Source organism: Mustela nigripes, chromosome 4, assembly GCF_022355385.1.
Source record: "Mustela nigripes isolate SB6536 chromosome 4, MUSNIG.SB6536, whole genome shotgun sequence".
Classification (NCBI taxonomy): Eukaryota; Metazoa; Chordata; class Mammalia; order Carnivora; family Mustelidae; genus Mustela; species Mustela nigripes.
This window is the reverse complement of record NC_081560.1, coordinates 187663484-187679150: the sequence shown is the minus strand read 5'-3', so window position 1 is coordinate 187679150 and position 15667 is coordinate 187663484. Positions and strand designations below refer to the sequence as shown.

General features: G+C 50.6%; 1 protein-coding gene across 8 annotated transcripts in view; it reads right to left on the bottom strand.

Moving 5' to 3' along the window:
- The window catches only part of PTPRE (protein tyrosine phosphatase receptor type E), a 148666-nt gene that overhangs the window by 80266 nt on the left and 52733 nt on the right, over nucleotides 1-15667 (bottom strand). The window contains exon 2 of one of the 8 annotated variants that reach the window (XM_059398813.1): nucleotides 10730-10752. The exons of the other annotated variants lie outside the window; for them this stretch is intronic. The gene's annotated coding sequence lies outside the window, so the exon portion shown is untranslated. The remainder of the gene's footprint in view (nucleotides 1-10729; nucleotides 10753-15667) is intronic. 8 annotated transcript variants of the gene reach the window in all.

Here is a 15667-nt window from a genome sequence, read left to right as displayed (position 1 = left end):
GATTGTTAAGCTGGAGCTCGTACAGTTAGAATCCTGAGCAATCTGCTATGCTTTACTCCTCAGTCAGTGTGGTGCAGGAGGAAGGGTCACCACCGAGCCCTCTGCCCTCACGTGGTGCGCACCGTGTGCTGCTCTCAGCCCGCTGGCCTGTCCAGATCCGCTCTGCCTCGGTGCCTTTCTGCGGCAGAAGCCCTGATTGGAACAGGGCAAGTTTCCCTTTATATACTACCAATATCAAATCGGCTTTGGTCCGTTTACCTGCCTTTGGGGACACGAAGGTAAAATGACACGTTGCTGAGCAACGGAAGCTTCTGGAATGTCATGTCCTTCTTGGACAGGCTCTCTCCCTTCGAAATAATTAGACATCATTCATGGTTCCACGTCTGCACCGGGAATAACACACAAGAATTTACATCATCTTGAAATGAGAAGCCGGTTGCACTGATTCCTGGCAACAAGAAGTGCATGACATGAATCTGCCCAGAGAAACGAGACCTTTTTAATGCCAGAGCTGTCAGCTAAGGTAGGTGCAGGGGGAGAAGACCGCTCGCCGAACTCTCCAAGAAAGCCCCCAACTTCATGCTAACACACATTTGAGAAATAGAGGTCAAGGCCATTTAGTTCAAGGTGGTCTGGGTTTTTTTTTTCTTCCAGTGTGAGTGTGTGTGTAGCACAAATACAAACATGGGGAGAAATGCTCCATGGGGCTCGTAGGAAGGACGAGGCTCCTGACATGACAGTTCTTTCCAACAATCAGCAGCCTCGAGATAGCCCCAACAATGCCTCCTTTAGTCGTCCTATTACAACATCCAGAAGGACCGGCCAAACCCTACAGCATCCCAGGAGAACCAGGCTTTCACGTAGGTGTTTGTGACAATCTACTGCACGACGTTATTTATGGAACCCCAGAAACCCTTGGGGCTGCCCAGCTCCAAACCCACCTGCAGGATCCAGACCGTCCACGGGGCCCTGGCCGGGTCACTGGGTGCCGCTGTTCCAATCCACCGGCCCCGAGAACTCAGGGCTTTGGGCACCCACTGAAGCCCTTCCCATGGAGGCCAGAAAAGGCACTTGACTGTTTTGCTGTCAGGCAGTCCACTAAGGACAAGCTGGTGTTTGAACGCCGTCCCCCGGCTGCCACAGCCACGTCATGGCAACCCCTGCTCTGTGCTCTATGCTGGGGGTGGGGGCCACCTGCTCCAGAAAGTGGCACAAGTATTATTAATGCTTATTACGCGCTCCCTTCCGTGCCTACTTTCCAGCAGGGGCCCGAGTACATCAGTGCCCCCTTCCGAGGAGTAGGAGGTGCTGGATGACAACGTCAAGAGGGTGGCAGGAAGCTGTGAAGTGGGACTGGGAGTCAGAGAGGAGTGTTGGCCGCAGGGGGGCAGGACACACCTTCCCAGAATCGAAGGACGGATCAGACAATTGAAGCGCTAGTTGGGAACAGAAGCCCCTTATTACGAAATCCATGGGTGAACGTTCCAGTGCTCTGACCATCATTTCTGTGGCTGACCTGCTTCGGGGGTGTGACACCAGAGCCGTCCCCAAGAGCCCGCTACTCAGAAGGGCACGGAGCATGGGGTTTCACACCTACTTTGCACTAACTTTCTCTCTGAGCTTCTACTTAGTGCAGTCTGATGGGACAATGGTGGCCCAGCCAAGGGCTTGGAGCCTTTGTCACACCTGGCCCAGCCTCTGCCACCCCTCCAGGACAGGCTCCTGACTGTCTGCTTCCTAGCCCCGAAGTAGTCACCAAGGGGCAGGGGCACAGTCTCAGGCTTCAGGGAGGGTCTATACGGCCTAAAGTATGTCTGTGCCCCACTGAGCATGTCATTAAATAGAAGATTAAAAAAAAAGAAGAAGAAAGACAGAAACAACAGCGTGACAAGTCCAGAGAGAGACCACGGAAGAAAGGAAAAAGCTTTTTGTCCTGCTTTTTGAACAAGCAATCGAGCACCTTATGCGGCTGGCCGCGTGCACGCTAAGTGCCCCCCAGGCGCTGTGCAGGGTGCAAAGCTGGCATTTTCTTTTCCGCTGACTGCCTGCTGCGCCCCACATCCTCTGCCTGACCTCACTCATCCTCTCCTTCACCAGCATCCGTGGAGTCAGGGGTTTGCTGGGTGCTGGGCAACGCCTGGGGAGCCACGTTAGGACACCGCGGTCCCCGAGCTGCTGGGCCCTACCCACAGGTCACCGGCCAGCACGCAGCCAAATCCACTGCTCTCTCTCCCTTCGCAAAGGATCCAACCAGGCGCTAGTGACATCAGACCTCGTCTGCAAATTAGAGTAGAAAACAGGAGTTCGAGGAACTATGCGTTTTCCATGGGTGAACTGGGGGCTTCATCACGCAGTTCTCTTAACTTGACTTTTCATTTCCCAAGATGAGGATTTAATTCTCTTTTAATCATATCCTCCGAGAGAACCCTTTCCCGTGGGTTTAGGAAACTTCCCACTGGGATTGCTGAGCCCCCACTGACACCAGTTCTCTGTCTTTCCCGGAATCGGGATCAGAAACGTCAAGGAACAGTTTCCTCCAGCGTCTGCTGAGACCCCCGCCGGGCCTGCGACACGCTGTGACTGTGGTTCCAAAGTGGTTCAGGTTTCCCAGGGACACTGACTTACACAACTGAGAAATTTCCATAAAATGCACGATAGACCAGTCGAAATAAAAGTTACTTTTTTTCTTTTTACCTTTCAAATGAATTTCAGAAAGGGGTCAACACATTCTAGTGACAAATGAAGACTCTCCGTGTCCCAGGATATGACAGATGTCCAGACAAGCTCCTCGGGCTTCCGACCAGGCATTTGGGATTCTGGTTGAATACGTAGCTTTCTGACATGATGCCCGGATTTCTAGAAGACGTCCTTGGATAACTGGCTGGTACTTGGATTCTTGAAGTGGTATTTGTAGTTCGGATGCAGTATTAAGGTTTCTGGTGAAGCCCTTGAATATCGGAGCGGTATTTGGACTTCTGACTTCGCACAGGAAACCCATGCTGGGGCCCTGGGGGCTGGGTGTGGGGCACACGCGCCATCCACCTGCAGGCACAGGGCTGAGCTGCTGAGGCCAGGAGCGACCCTGAGGGAGGAGCTCCACAGCCCTGGCCGCCAAGACGACCCCCGGCGCTATTTTCCATTAAGGTTATGGAGCAAAAGGGTACGTGAGCCCAGCTGGGTGGACAGAGCCACTTGGAGTAAACAGGCGGACAGAGAGGAAGCTTGACTGAGTGGAAACTGATTATGTTCCTGGGCTCTCTGGGAGGGAGACCGACCACGTGGCTTTCCAAGTGGAATGGATTTGTAGCAACATGAAAAAAAAAATGTTCAAAACAGCTGCACAGCGTTTAAAAACATTTTTATAGAAAGGAGGGTTTGGAGATGTTTCATGAGGTCTGACGTCCTCTAACCGAGAACCCCCTCCGGCATGGGATGACCTCATCACTTTAGTCCATCAGAGCCCCGGGGAGAGGCGAAACGCCTTCCCTACGGCACAGCGCCGTGTCCCCTTGTCTCAGACATGCTGAGCACCACCTTACCTAGATTACAGCAAAAGTGATTTTTAAAAGAAATAGGTCTTCATTCTCAGCAGGAGGAAAACACACAGCCATGGGCTGTGAATCACTCATTAAAAATTAAATAAATCCACCCACAACAGGAAACAGCACAACAGAATGTCGGTGTTGACTTCAGGTTGGAAGGAAGCCAGAAACAGGACTTGGAAACAGTGATGGCTCTGAGTGGGATCTCGCGCACACTGCTACATGCAGCACCCTGACTCCGTCTCTGCGACCGGCACTTTCCAGCCTGCCTTCTGCGGATGACTCGCAGGAGAAGGAAGCAACCTGGCATCGGGGGTTTCCATGGTTTCCTACAAGATCCAGCAATCCACCCTCCCGGTGAGTCCCTTCTCCAGGTGGAGCAGAGCATCAACAGCCCCAGAACCACTTGCCAGAATGCATCTCAGAACAGTGGGGAGAAGGTGCCTTTATGTTACCACCTACTGCTTCTGCAGAGGTTTTAAAATCGAAGCCCAGGAATGCCCAGTTTTTACTTCCTGCCTGTCAGCAACACCACAGAAAGAAGACTGCTTTTCAAAAATGTTTTCCCCATTCATAAAACCCTCCTTTCTAGGTTCCTTATTCCTCTGGCGGCAGGAGGAGTGGAACGATCCTTTGCTGCTTTCTTTTCTGGTGAAGATTATAAAACATTTACACCATGAGGTGCAGACTTCCTCGCAGCAGGAAAGGCAATGGATGTATCTGGCGCAGGCTTGGCTGATTCACAGCAGTGGCGACGTTAGGGCGATTTCCGTATTAACTCAGAATCCAGACAGACATCCCCCAAGAACATCAATTTTATGTCTACAAGGGGCCTTTAAAAAATTCTCACCCAGCCCTTTATTTTTGAGACAAAGAAGGTATGACTCAGGGCACAAAGGGACGCATCAAAGTCATTCAGCTTTCTGGAACTATACTCTGTGTGCATCTAATCTTTTCCTAGCCTCCCGTGCAAAATACACAATTACACTTGCTACCGAAAGGACTCAAGCACAGGTCCTACAGGCGATATTTCCTGGAGTCAGAACTAGGACTTACCACTTCATTTTTCAAGACCTTGCACAATTATGAGCCCACAGGGGACACCCGGTAAATGCTGGCCGAGGGAATGGACCAACCCCGCGCTGTGCCGAAAGGAAGCCTGGCAAGTGTGTGAAGAGAGATTAGAAAACTCGATTTGGTCAGCAGATAACGTGCGGAAACATTTGGAACTCTGGCCAAGATCAACTCAACCGATCATTAAGTTGTTCCAAAATATAATTATCTGCCAGCAACCTGTTTGCCGAATCCACGGGCTATGTCCTTACTCATAACTGTTCTCTAATACTTGCATAACCGCAAAATGACAGTATTCATAATGGAAAACGTTTTCTTTTCGGCGGGTCGGCTTCCTCCTTGTGGGTGGTGCTAGTGAGAGGGGCCTGGCTTTGAGCTTTGAGGGGGACCCGTGCACAGCGGAGGCTCCCCTGGAGGCTGATGAGGCCCGCGCCACCGTCTGCCCACCGCCCTTCTCCCAGCCCGCCGGGGTCTCTGTCTTCTCAGCTTCAAGGTGGAGTTGAGGACGAACACCCAGCTGCCCCCGGCAATCTCGGAGGTCTGAGCGAAACAGTGACCTTGAGCACGACTTGTAAACTGTAAAGTGCTCTACACGCATGTGTGCGGGATTATAAACGCAATTTATGTTTTCAGCATAAGGCATTTAAGTTATCTGGCAAAACAGGAAATAGATCAGGTCCTGTTTTTGTGAATAATAATTTCCACCAACATGACGTCTTTGAGAAGATCCCTTTCTCAGCAGCAACGTGGTGCCATGGGGGTTTTAAGCACATTTTTATAGACAGCACTCGAACACAAAATCTGTGTCATTTCAGATAGCACACCAATCTTACTAGGGTTATTTGAAATCAGTTAAACACCATCAACATATTTTTTCCAAGTTGTTAGAATCCAGTCAGCCCCCTCCCTAAAATAACTCAAATCCAATTTGTTTGGCTTGTCGCTTATGCTCATTTCCATTCTAAACAAGAAGAAAAGCTACTCAGAGACATAGTTTTGATCAGCAACTCCATAGAGATCGTCTATCTTCCAACATTTTAAATATTATGCCAAACTCTATCATACTAAGCTGTTCAAAAAAGTCACCTCGGGGGACCCTGAGTGGCTCAGTCAGTTAAGCTTCTGCCTTCAGCTCAGATCATGATCCCAGGGTCCTCGGATTGAGCCCCACACCGGGCTCCCTGCTCAGCGGGGAGTCTGCTTCCCCCCCCCTCCCTACTTGTGCTCTCTCTAGCTATCTCTTTCTCTCTCGATAAATAAATAAAATCTTAAAAAAAAGGTCACGTCAAATGAGCAATCTTTTTTTTTTTAAGATTTTTCTTTATTTATTTGACAGACAGAGATCACAAGCAGACAGAGAGGCAGGCAGAGAGAGAGAGGGAAGGAGTCTCCCCACTGAGCAGAGAGCCCGACGTGGGGTTTGATCCCAGGACCCTGGGATCAGGACCTGAGCCAAAGGCAAAGGCTTAACACACTGAGCCACCCAGGTGCCCCATGAATGGGCAATCTTTGAACAGGAGGATTTCTCCTCCTGTGGCTCACTGTCCTGATTCACATGGGGACATCCCCCTGTCAACAGGACTGTAGGCGGTGGGGTGGGGGATGGTTCCCACATCAAATGGGGCTGGGTCTATGTTTCTTCCAGTGGGTAGCAGCCCTCATTCCTGACTCCAGTGCCCTGGGCGTCTGAGAAATCTCTCTGTAAGTCATACACCTAAAGGGATTTCTACATTTCTCATCTTCCTCCCTCTCCCCCAACCCTGTCTGAACGATGTCACTGGTCAGGCACAGGGCACGGACACTGTCTGTTCCTGCAACAGAAACCACACACAGAAGGTCGGTCCCCACCATGAACCTGAACCACAGCTCCTAGACCAGTTCACAGTCCTGAAGACCAGGTATTGCCAGATTCTCACCGCATCCCTTTTAACTGAAATGCCGCTTCACAAATCCAGCTGATAAGGAAAGTGAAGAGGGTGGGTTTGATTATAAAAATAGGAAATGTCCAACTTTCAATGGGTGGGATCGTGATGTGTCATCCAGTCAACAATAACTGTTTTTCCTAAAAGGTGGACCTCACCTTGGATTCCTGGCAGTCAGACAACCCTCCGGCCCCGAGGTGGCTTCTGTCCACCGTCCCTGGCCACCGCCTGGCCAGGCTGCCATGCACTAAACAGTTTCCTGAAGCCTAAATCCCAGATTTCCTGCACAGGGCTGGACAGAGTTCACTGAGGCGCTTGCCAAATGCTCATTTAATGACTGCTTCCTTGAACTGAATTTTTAAATGCCTTAGAAATTATATTGCAAACAACCACGACCTAAATACAAAGTGAGAAGTTTCCCCTTCGAGCTTCCCTTACCTCTTCTCCTGCTGGGACGACCCCGGGAAGCCATCGTGGCCCGAGAGAACCCATGTTTTCCTGTAGCTGGAAAAGGATTTCTCGAAGAATTCCAGCTCTGAGCTGGGTCTGCAGGTCTGGGGCGAGCCGGGAGCTTATATAGAAAAGCTGTGTTCCTATTTCCTCTAAGTGGAAACTGTGACCGCTTAATATCCATGGCTTTGCTATATGACAAACGGTTACCTAGTAGACTCTTGGAGGAGGTCCTTCTTGGAAGAATGTGGAAACTTTCCGGGGGGGGGAAATGGAAGTGGAAATAAAGGAGGGATTAATCCGTTTGTCACCAGCAGGTCCAGAGGCGTTCTTCCAACTTACGATCGCCTTCCAAAGTCAGTTACAGGAGAACTCCTTCGCTGTCGGGAGAAACACATTTTGCTCGAATGGGAAACCCAGAGGATCCACCGATGCTAATTAAAACCCAAGAACAGGGCAAAAGCAAGAAAGAGGGATCAAATATTTGAGAATGTTTTCAAGTCTTCCGTGCTTTGCACATCATTCGTGAAGCTTCTTGTTTTCTTTCTGCGGACTTGGAAACCAGCACAAGAATGCTCTATTTCACCTGCAGAAATTCAGCCCTAGCTAAGGTGGCCAGAAAGCACATTCCGAGCGGTTTGCTCTTTGCCTTGCCAAACATTTAAAAAACCTTTAGATTCTTTTCTTTTCGTGCCATGGTGGCCACTGGAATCAACAGCCAGGAAGAGAAATGACTTCGAAGAGAAAAATCACACATGTTAAAACTGACAAAGGAGGAAAGACGGATCATTAAGGAGGAGACAGCTAGTGACGGAATGTTCTAAGCTAATTTTAAAATTAAATTCACTGTTAACATCAGCACTTTAATTTCGTTGCCTTTTATTCCTTTGGTATTTCCATGAGCCAAAGTGAAATAGTGAAGTTACAGTATCATTTAATTTTACTTACTGGTGGATACCCTTTGGTATAACAATATAAGACCTCAAAGAGCCTGGAAAAGATATTTAAACCTTAATTGCGTGTCTTGCATGAATTCTTAATTCTGACATCCCATCGCTTTATTTAAATACTACGCAACTGAGACCCGCAGAGTTGCAAGCGTCCACTAGTTGAGGGAACTTTGGTCATGTTTGATGGTTGATAGAAATCATGGTGTCCCCTCCCAAGTCCATATTTACATATTACAAAAAAGGAGAAACGAGAAACAACAGAAAACCATGAGAATGGTGGTTGGTCATGCCAAAAAGGTCCCACTTAATCCAGTGAAAGAGCAAAAAGTTGACTCTCTCTTTAAGTTCAGATATTAACATAGAATGGCTTTTTTCTTACTGTTTTACTTATTTATTTATCTGAGAGAGAGCACACATGCGCATGAGTGGGGGGAGGGGCGGGGGCGACAGGAAAAGAGACTCCCCAGCGGACTCCATGCTGAGCGAGAAGCCCAACATAGGGCTCGGTCTCATGTCTCATGAGATCATGACCTGAGCCAAGAGTCAGACACCCAACTACCACCCAGGTGCCCCCGGGGTGCCTTTTTTTAAAATGAAGAATCAGAGATTGTTGCTAGAGAAGAGAACACCTTTGGGTCCCCATTACAGTAACGGCACATACATTGCTATACAGTTGAACGACTTCTTTAAACGAAAACAACTGCCTTAATTATGTGACAGTGTTAGTTACAATGATCTTATTAACCTCTGACTCGGCACGAGCTCACTGACACATCACAGTGAACCTAAGAAGGGACTGCAGGCTGAGGGCAGCGGGGCTTCCCCATGTCCCCGTGTTCAGCCAGCAGGCATCTCCTGGGCTCCTGCCCCACGGCAAGCCCACCACCTGCGGACGGCAGCTTGGGACAGTGGCCAGGTTCAGGTTCTCCCCTGCCCTGCCCAAAGGGAGCTATTTATTTCATTCCAATGGACTCAAAAGCTGGTTTCTAACCCCACAAATTAGAAATAAATTCCTATTAGTTGAAATCTTGAAGCTCTTGGAACAAAGCTCAAATGTTTAGCAATGAAATTGCCACGGGCCCTGAGATCACCGTGGTGGTCCACCCCTTCCTCCCAGGAGCAGGTTCCAAACAAAAGCATCAAATAAGGTAGCCACCACAAGGGGGGTCATGCTTGGGACAGCCTTTGCTCACATGGAAGAGAAAATTCCTGAAATAGAAGCACTTTCTACCTAAGAACTCACAGCTTCCCAAAGCAATCTTTACCGTCCTATTGAAACGGAGGCGAAGGATGGCCTTCGGTTGAGCGACAGGCCAGGCTACGGGCCCACATACCAAGAGGACAGGAAACCTTCCAAAAGGCTAAGGGCAAGACTGGGTGTGGGGGCCAGTGCTGAGCGGAGAGCCAAGGAAGGCAAGAGGCAGATGCTTTTAACAGGTCATAATCGAGATCTTCTATCTGGGAAGAAGAGGCGACTGTGGGGCAAGACCCTCCAGTGTTTCATCCCAGCAGGAAAGGGAACCACCGCTCTTGAAAAGCAGCGTGCGTGATATCTCTCCAAACCAGTAAGGATGGGGCAACACCTCTCGCTTGGGATTCCGAGGCAATAAGGGATCGCAGACTTCTTGTGCTTAAGTCTCATCCAGTAATATTATCCCAGTAACATCCCTCCTCTTGGAGCCCATTGTGGACATACGCCCAAGGAGATCACGCCATCCAAGATCGCCCACATCCAACAATGACGTGATAGAGCATGGGGACAGCCCAATCAGCTCCGTAGGTGACCCACGGAGCCTTTCCCGTTCTCTCTCTGTTGATAAATCGCTGACTGTGTGTGCATTCCTTGGAGATAGGGCGCAACAGTCCATACACCCCAAATGCATCTGCTCACACCAGGGAGACTACAAGCATTCATGCCCACAGGGAACAGCGTCACGACAGCAACTGAGGGGGCCAGCCAAAGCCAGACAGCAACCCGCTGACCTTAAAATAATTCAGGAGAGAGTCAAAGCATGCCAAACAAGGGGATGCATGTAGGAAACCCAACTTCCTGGCTGCGTACGAGCTGGTGCACTCACGGGGGGAACACACACCACGCACCCAGGCGCCGCTCGCCCACATGCTGGAACCCCTTCCAAAGCTCTGCGATTTTCCTCCCGCGACCTCTTTGGGGAACTTCATACCAGGGAGCTGATGGAGTAAGACACAAAGAGGCGGTGGTGTTTGTTTTCCTGAGAGCCGGGACGTCAAGACCGTGGAATCGTGCCCGATCTCAAAAGGCATAAAAGTATGTGACGATGACACGGTTGTTTTTGTTTCTGTTTTAACCCAAAGTGCAATCCAGAAAAGCTCCTTTTCAGCAGGTTTTTCCCACAGCAGATCAATTTAAGAGGCAATTACCATCGACGCGATTATGCGCCTCTGTGTTTCCCGGCAGGCGTCCCATGGGTGCAGCGAGGAAAGCAAGACCCTTTCGAGGGACGGACACGTCCGTGCAGGGGGAGCGCGCGGGAACTGCGCTCGCACCGGCCCCGTTCGGGAGCCTGAACCACTGAGCCGGATTTTAAACACGCGGCACGCACGCACAAAACGATGCAGCAAATCTGGCGTGGTACAGTCCGGTTCAAGCAAGTTCACGCATACAATCCTACCACAATATATGGACCATACGGGTCTTCTCTCTCTAGAAATAATGTTTCTCTAACAATTAAATCCCACACACTTATTTGTTGTTGTTGTTAGTTAACAACACATCAGTTAAAAAATAAATTTGAAAAGGTTCTGTACTCACCAAGGGAAAGCAAAGGCTATCGTCTGCAAAAGAAAAGGCGGGGGAGGGGAGGAAAAAAGGAAGGGTTAGTTTTCTGGGTACCAGGAGCCAGCCGGCCGCTCACTCCAGCCCCGTTCGCTATAGCACTAGTTGAATGTTCTCAGTTTCGCTCCATGTTGGGATCTTCTTGAGGTCTTTGTATGTGATAACTTTTTTGCTGTGGACATCAGCTTTCAAAAGCGTCCTGTCCCCAAACTCCCCTGTGAATTCTGGTGTCAGTGATGGGGCAGCGTGGTGTCTAGCCCCAGGCCTAGATGCCCCTCCCCCAAGCCAGCACCCTGGGTCCCTCTTCCTAGACACCGCCTCTTAAAACCCTCGCAGGTTGGCCCCTCCCCCCGGTTTCCAGCTGCATCATTTTCCAGCCCGCTCATTCCCCAACACTTCAGCTTTTATGTCCGTTTTGTGTTTAACATCTCATTATGATAAAATTTGCACACCCTGACGTCCACCTGTGTGCGATTCAGGGCTTTGTAGCATAACCACAGACTCTACAACCATCGCCGTCACCTAAATTTAGAGCATGTTCATCATCGTAACAGAAAGGCCATGCCCATGATTTCATTAGCAACCCAGCCCATCCGCTCCCCACCCCGTCCTCCGGCAGCCACGAGTCTACTTGCTGTCCACGGATCAGCTTATTCTGGACATTTCACTCATGTGAGATCTATAATACGTGGCCATTTGTAACCTGCTTGCTTTTATTTGGGATTTTTGAGGTTTAGCCACATTATCACACAGACTGGTTCTTCATTCCCTTCTGTGGATGAATACTAGTCCATTTTCCACACGCCACGCACCACGTCCTGTCTATCCATGCCTCGGCGGGTAGACACGAACCTCTGGTTCATGTACAAGTGGCCAGTAGGGCAGCGTCACGCTGGAGACCGTGCTCCGTTGTCACTGTGCACCTGTACTGCTACACGTTTCGGGCACCCTACCCTTAAATAGCTAACGCACTCCACTGTGTTTTCCACCGAAATAGAATACTTCTCATCTTAGTGACGGCCAGGCTGGATATTTGAAAACCAAAGACAATCCTCCGTAGCACATAGTTACAGCAGGTTGTGGCACTCATTAAAAAGCTGACCCGTGAAGTCGGTCAGGGGCCAAAAGAGCAGAAGAAATGGTTCTTGTAATACCAGGGAATTTTAAATCTACTTGGGCAAATCTACAGCTAATGTCATCTCTGGTGGCAGCGTCCCTGCTAACTCTGGGAACGAGGCAAGGATACCTACTCTCACCACTCACATTTAACGGCGTACTGGACGCCGGGTCAATGTAATAAGGCAAGAAAGAGAAAGCAAAGACCCAGAGATTGGAAAGAAAGTAAGACTTCTTCGTTCTCAGAAAATTCCAGAGAATGCACAAAAAATCAACTAGGGATCAGTCGATTGGGTAACGAATGAAGTCACAGAGTTCCCAGAGTACGGCAGAGCCTCGAGTAGCGAAGAAGGTGGGGGAGGCACTGACGGCGGGGTAAGAGGTGAGGTCGTCGGCGGTAAGAGGTGAGGTCATTGGCAGTAAGGGGAACTGCTTCTCGTACGGAGAACTTACACACGAGCCCACTCCTTCCAATCCCCTCAAAGAACCTGGGAAAGTGCGGGGAAGAGTTCCTTAGAAGTGTGTTTGCTGGGGCCGCACACGGGGAGACGGCAGCAGCAGAAGATACCCATAATACCTCAGGATTGGGAGAAATGCTCAAAACTATCTTCCAAAGTAAAGTTGAGTCATTTTAGTGCACAATGGAGACCAGTGAGGTGCAGCAGGCTATCACAGGCAGAAGCAAAACTGCAGGGCTGAGTCAAACCGAACTAAAAACCAAACAGGGAAGAACCAGTGGGCCGCAGAAGCAGGTGAGCACTCCGTCAGCGGTGGGGTCAACAAACGAATGCGCAGAATTCACTCGGTAACCAAACGCAAGCAGTAATTGTGAATTCAACTTTGAACTGCTGTTGTTTTCTTTTTTTTAAACTAAGCAAGAACGCCAGGAGCCGTGGCCGTGCAGAGAGATCACGGACTGTATGGGTCAGGGCGCCCACGTGTTAGCATGAAACCACAACTATCAGTTTCTCAAAGTACAGAATTAGAACAAAAACCGAGCAACCAGAATACACTCAGAAGTCAGCCTTCATCTCAGGAGCCCTTCCTGTAGCCTCAGGCCCCGAGGCAGACTGCTGCTTCAATACTGAGCACGTCTGAAAAGATGAAATAAGCACATTTAAAATTGGGGGTGGGGGAGGTCCGTTCCCGTGGACAGATCTGCTCGTGTCCGGAGGGGCCGTCCCCCAGCACAGCGGCATTCCACAACCGGAAAGCTTCCTGGTCTTGCCAGGAACGGCATCATCTTCCAAAAGAGGGAAGGGGAGAGAAGCTATTGGGTTCAGGATCCTATCCAGCGCCGCTTACGATGTCTCTCCCGCAGACTACAGCCAGTCCTGTGAAATAGGCAAGATGTGTCCCATTTTAAAGAAGTGAACACCGAGGCCTGGGCAGCCCCTTGACTTTGGCCAGTGGCACACAGAACAAGGAAGCAGGGCAGCAGGGATGCTAACCCAAGGCTGCGGAGACCACTGTGGGCTGGGCTGCACAGGCAAATCCGGTTGGCCTTGTGGCTTACTTTTGTTTGCTTGTTTTTCTTCCTGGGTCTCCATCCCCGAAGTGAAGCTGTAATTCCTTCAAGGCAGGGGAAGTCAGCCTTTTCTTTACATTCCCAGTGTCTACCAGTGGCTGCCCCAGGAGGACCCATGAAAGGCGTGCGTTGAGGACGACACTGACAAAGCAAGTCCCTAAAATCTCTTCTCACCCCAGAGAAAGCTCCTCTGTGGTCCGTGTGCCAGCAAGACCTGGAAAGGCTCAGGCTGACCACACACCTCCTGGGAGGGCTGGAGGGAGAAGGGGGTCTGTGGGAGTGGCCTGGCTCCCGGAAGCCCCAGCCAGCCTGACCACAGAAGCATGGAGCTCTGTCCCTGGGGCATCCAGATGCAGCTGCTGTTTCCGAGGGGCAGAGGTGGCGTGGGGGGAGGACGCCTGCCAAGCTAGACCCTGGGAATGAGGTGGTGTGAGGACATGGAACAGGGGAACTCCACTGAGGAGGCAGGGAGCCGGGCAGGCGAGGTCAGGAGGGCGGGCACTCCAGCAGGAAGTGGCTCCGGGCGGCAGGGCTTGGTCCTGATGCCTCACAAGATATGGAAAGACCACACCACGGTACTGTGCATCCAGACCTCCCAAAGAAGAAAATAAAACTGCAGCATTTAGAATCAATTGATCAGAACTGCTTCTTGTAGGGGAGAAATTAAAATTATTCTGACGTGTCAAGCTCTGAGACGGACCGAACCAGGCAATCTTTCCAAACTCAGACAAAAGTAAACTGTTTTCTACACACACCCTTGGCCAGGAGTGCGCCAAACATTCAGATGGGCAGAAGGTGCACTGCCAAGGGGGAATCTGCAAGCCATTCTTTTAAACAGGCAGCAACATTTAAGAAACTGAGAGATGCACATTTTTCGTTTAATTTAAAAACGACCCCATGTATATTTCCACATGTATAGTGTATCTAAAACGCGAACTTTGTTGATAGGTTAAAATTTTATAAAGCGAGGGCGCACAGAGGAAAATCAAAATCATACAGTCAGACTCCAGGAATTGGGGCTTGCCGCGGTCTTATCTGGCTGGATGGGCAGGCCCCAGAGAGGAGCTCCTCTGTCTGGGCTGCCTTCCCTCTGATCCCGGTGTTTCTGGGGACACTGAGGTGGGCCCCATCTACTGTCAGAGCCGTTCCCCCTCAGGCACAGGGACTCTGGAGTGCGTTGAGGGGTGCAATTAATTTAGATGGGCTGCCCAAAGGGCAGAAAACCACTACAAAGGAGAGAATACAAGACAGCATCATGCACGCCGCCCGCGGTGGGAAAGCAAGAGGCCCCAGCCACGGAGCGCCGGCCGCCCTGGCATCAGTCAAGGAGCAAGTTCATTCTGCCTCCACGCGGTAACTCACTCGGTGGGCGGGGGACCCTGCACAATGCTTCTGAATCCTCTCGGCTTCAGATTCTCACGGGTATCACACGCTGCCAAGTCTCACAGTTTCCTTGTTTACCTTCTAGGCGTCCGCAAAGCTGTTAATTTCTGCATTTCCTAACGTATGAGAGGCTGAAAGGGGCTGCTGATCTCACTGGGGGCGGGAAACCTCCCCAAAGGACGAGTCTGGGAGAACCATCTTCGGGCCACCCCACAGCAAGCCACCTGGAAAAGGCAGGGGTGGGGGTCCTGGAAGACCACACGTTGCTAAGGCTGGAGGACAGATCCGCCTTCTTGACCCATTTTGTCAACCTACGACCATCAAGCTGGGCTTCTAAATATCTGGCGAAATTTTAAAGCATTATCCATGGACAGCTGCTCAGCAAGACCCACGCACACCCCTTCCTGCTTCTTGAGAGTATTTCTGAAGCACAGACCCCAGCCTCCGAACACAATGGCACATGATGGCACCTCCCTAACTACCCCACAGTCGGGGGCAGCCTCTTTGGATTAGGAAATTCTCCCTTAGCAAGCCAAGAACTCTATTACTACTTTGCACGTTCAAACGGCTGCTGGCTTCCATACGTCCACGTCCATCTCTGCCATGATCATCGACATGGAATCTGGGAACAGACGACTCTGATTCTCTGTGTTCCCTTCGGAGGCACAGGGTACTCTCCCAACCCCAGACCGGAGGGGGGCCTCTCCTGTGCGGGCCTCCCGAGGCCCAGATGCTCAGCTTTAGAACAGACCCATGCCCCTCCCACTGCCCAGAGCCAGTGTAGACCTGGCTGTGAAAGGTAAGGGGAGACCTTGTCCTTCTGCTCCGTCCTCACCTGCCCGCTCCTCACCTGCCCGCTCCTCACCTGCCCCCTCCTCACCTGCCCC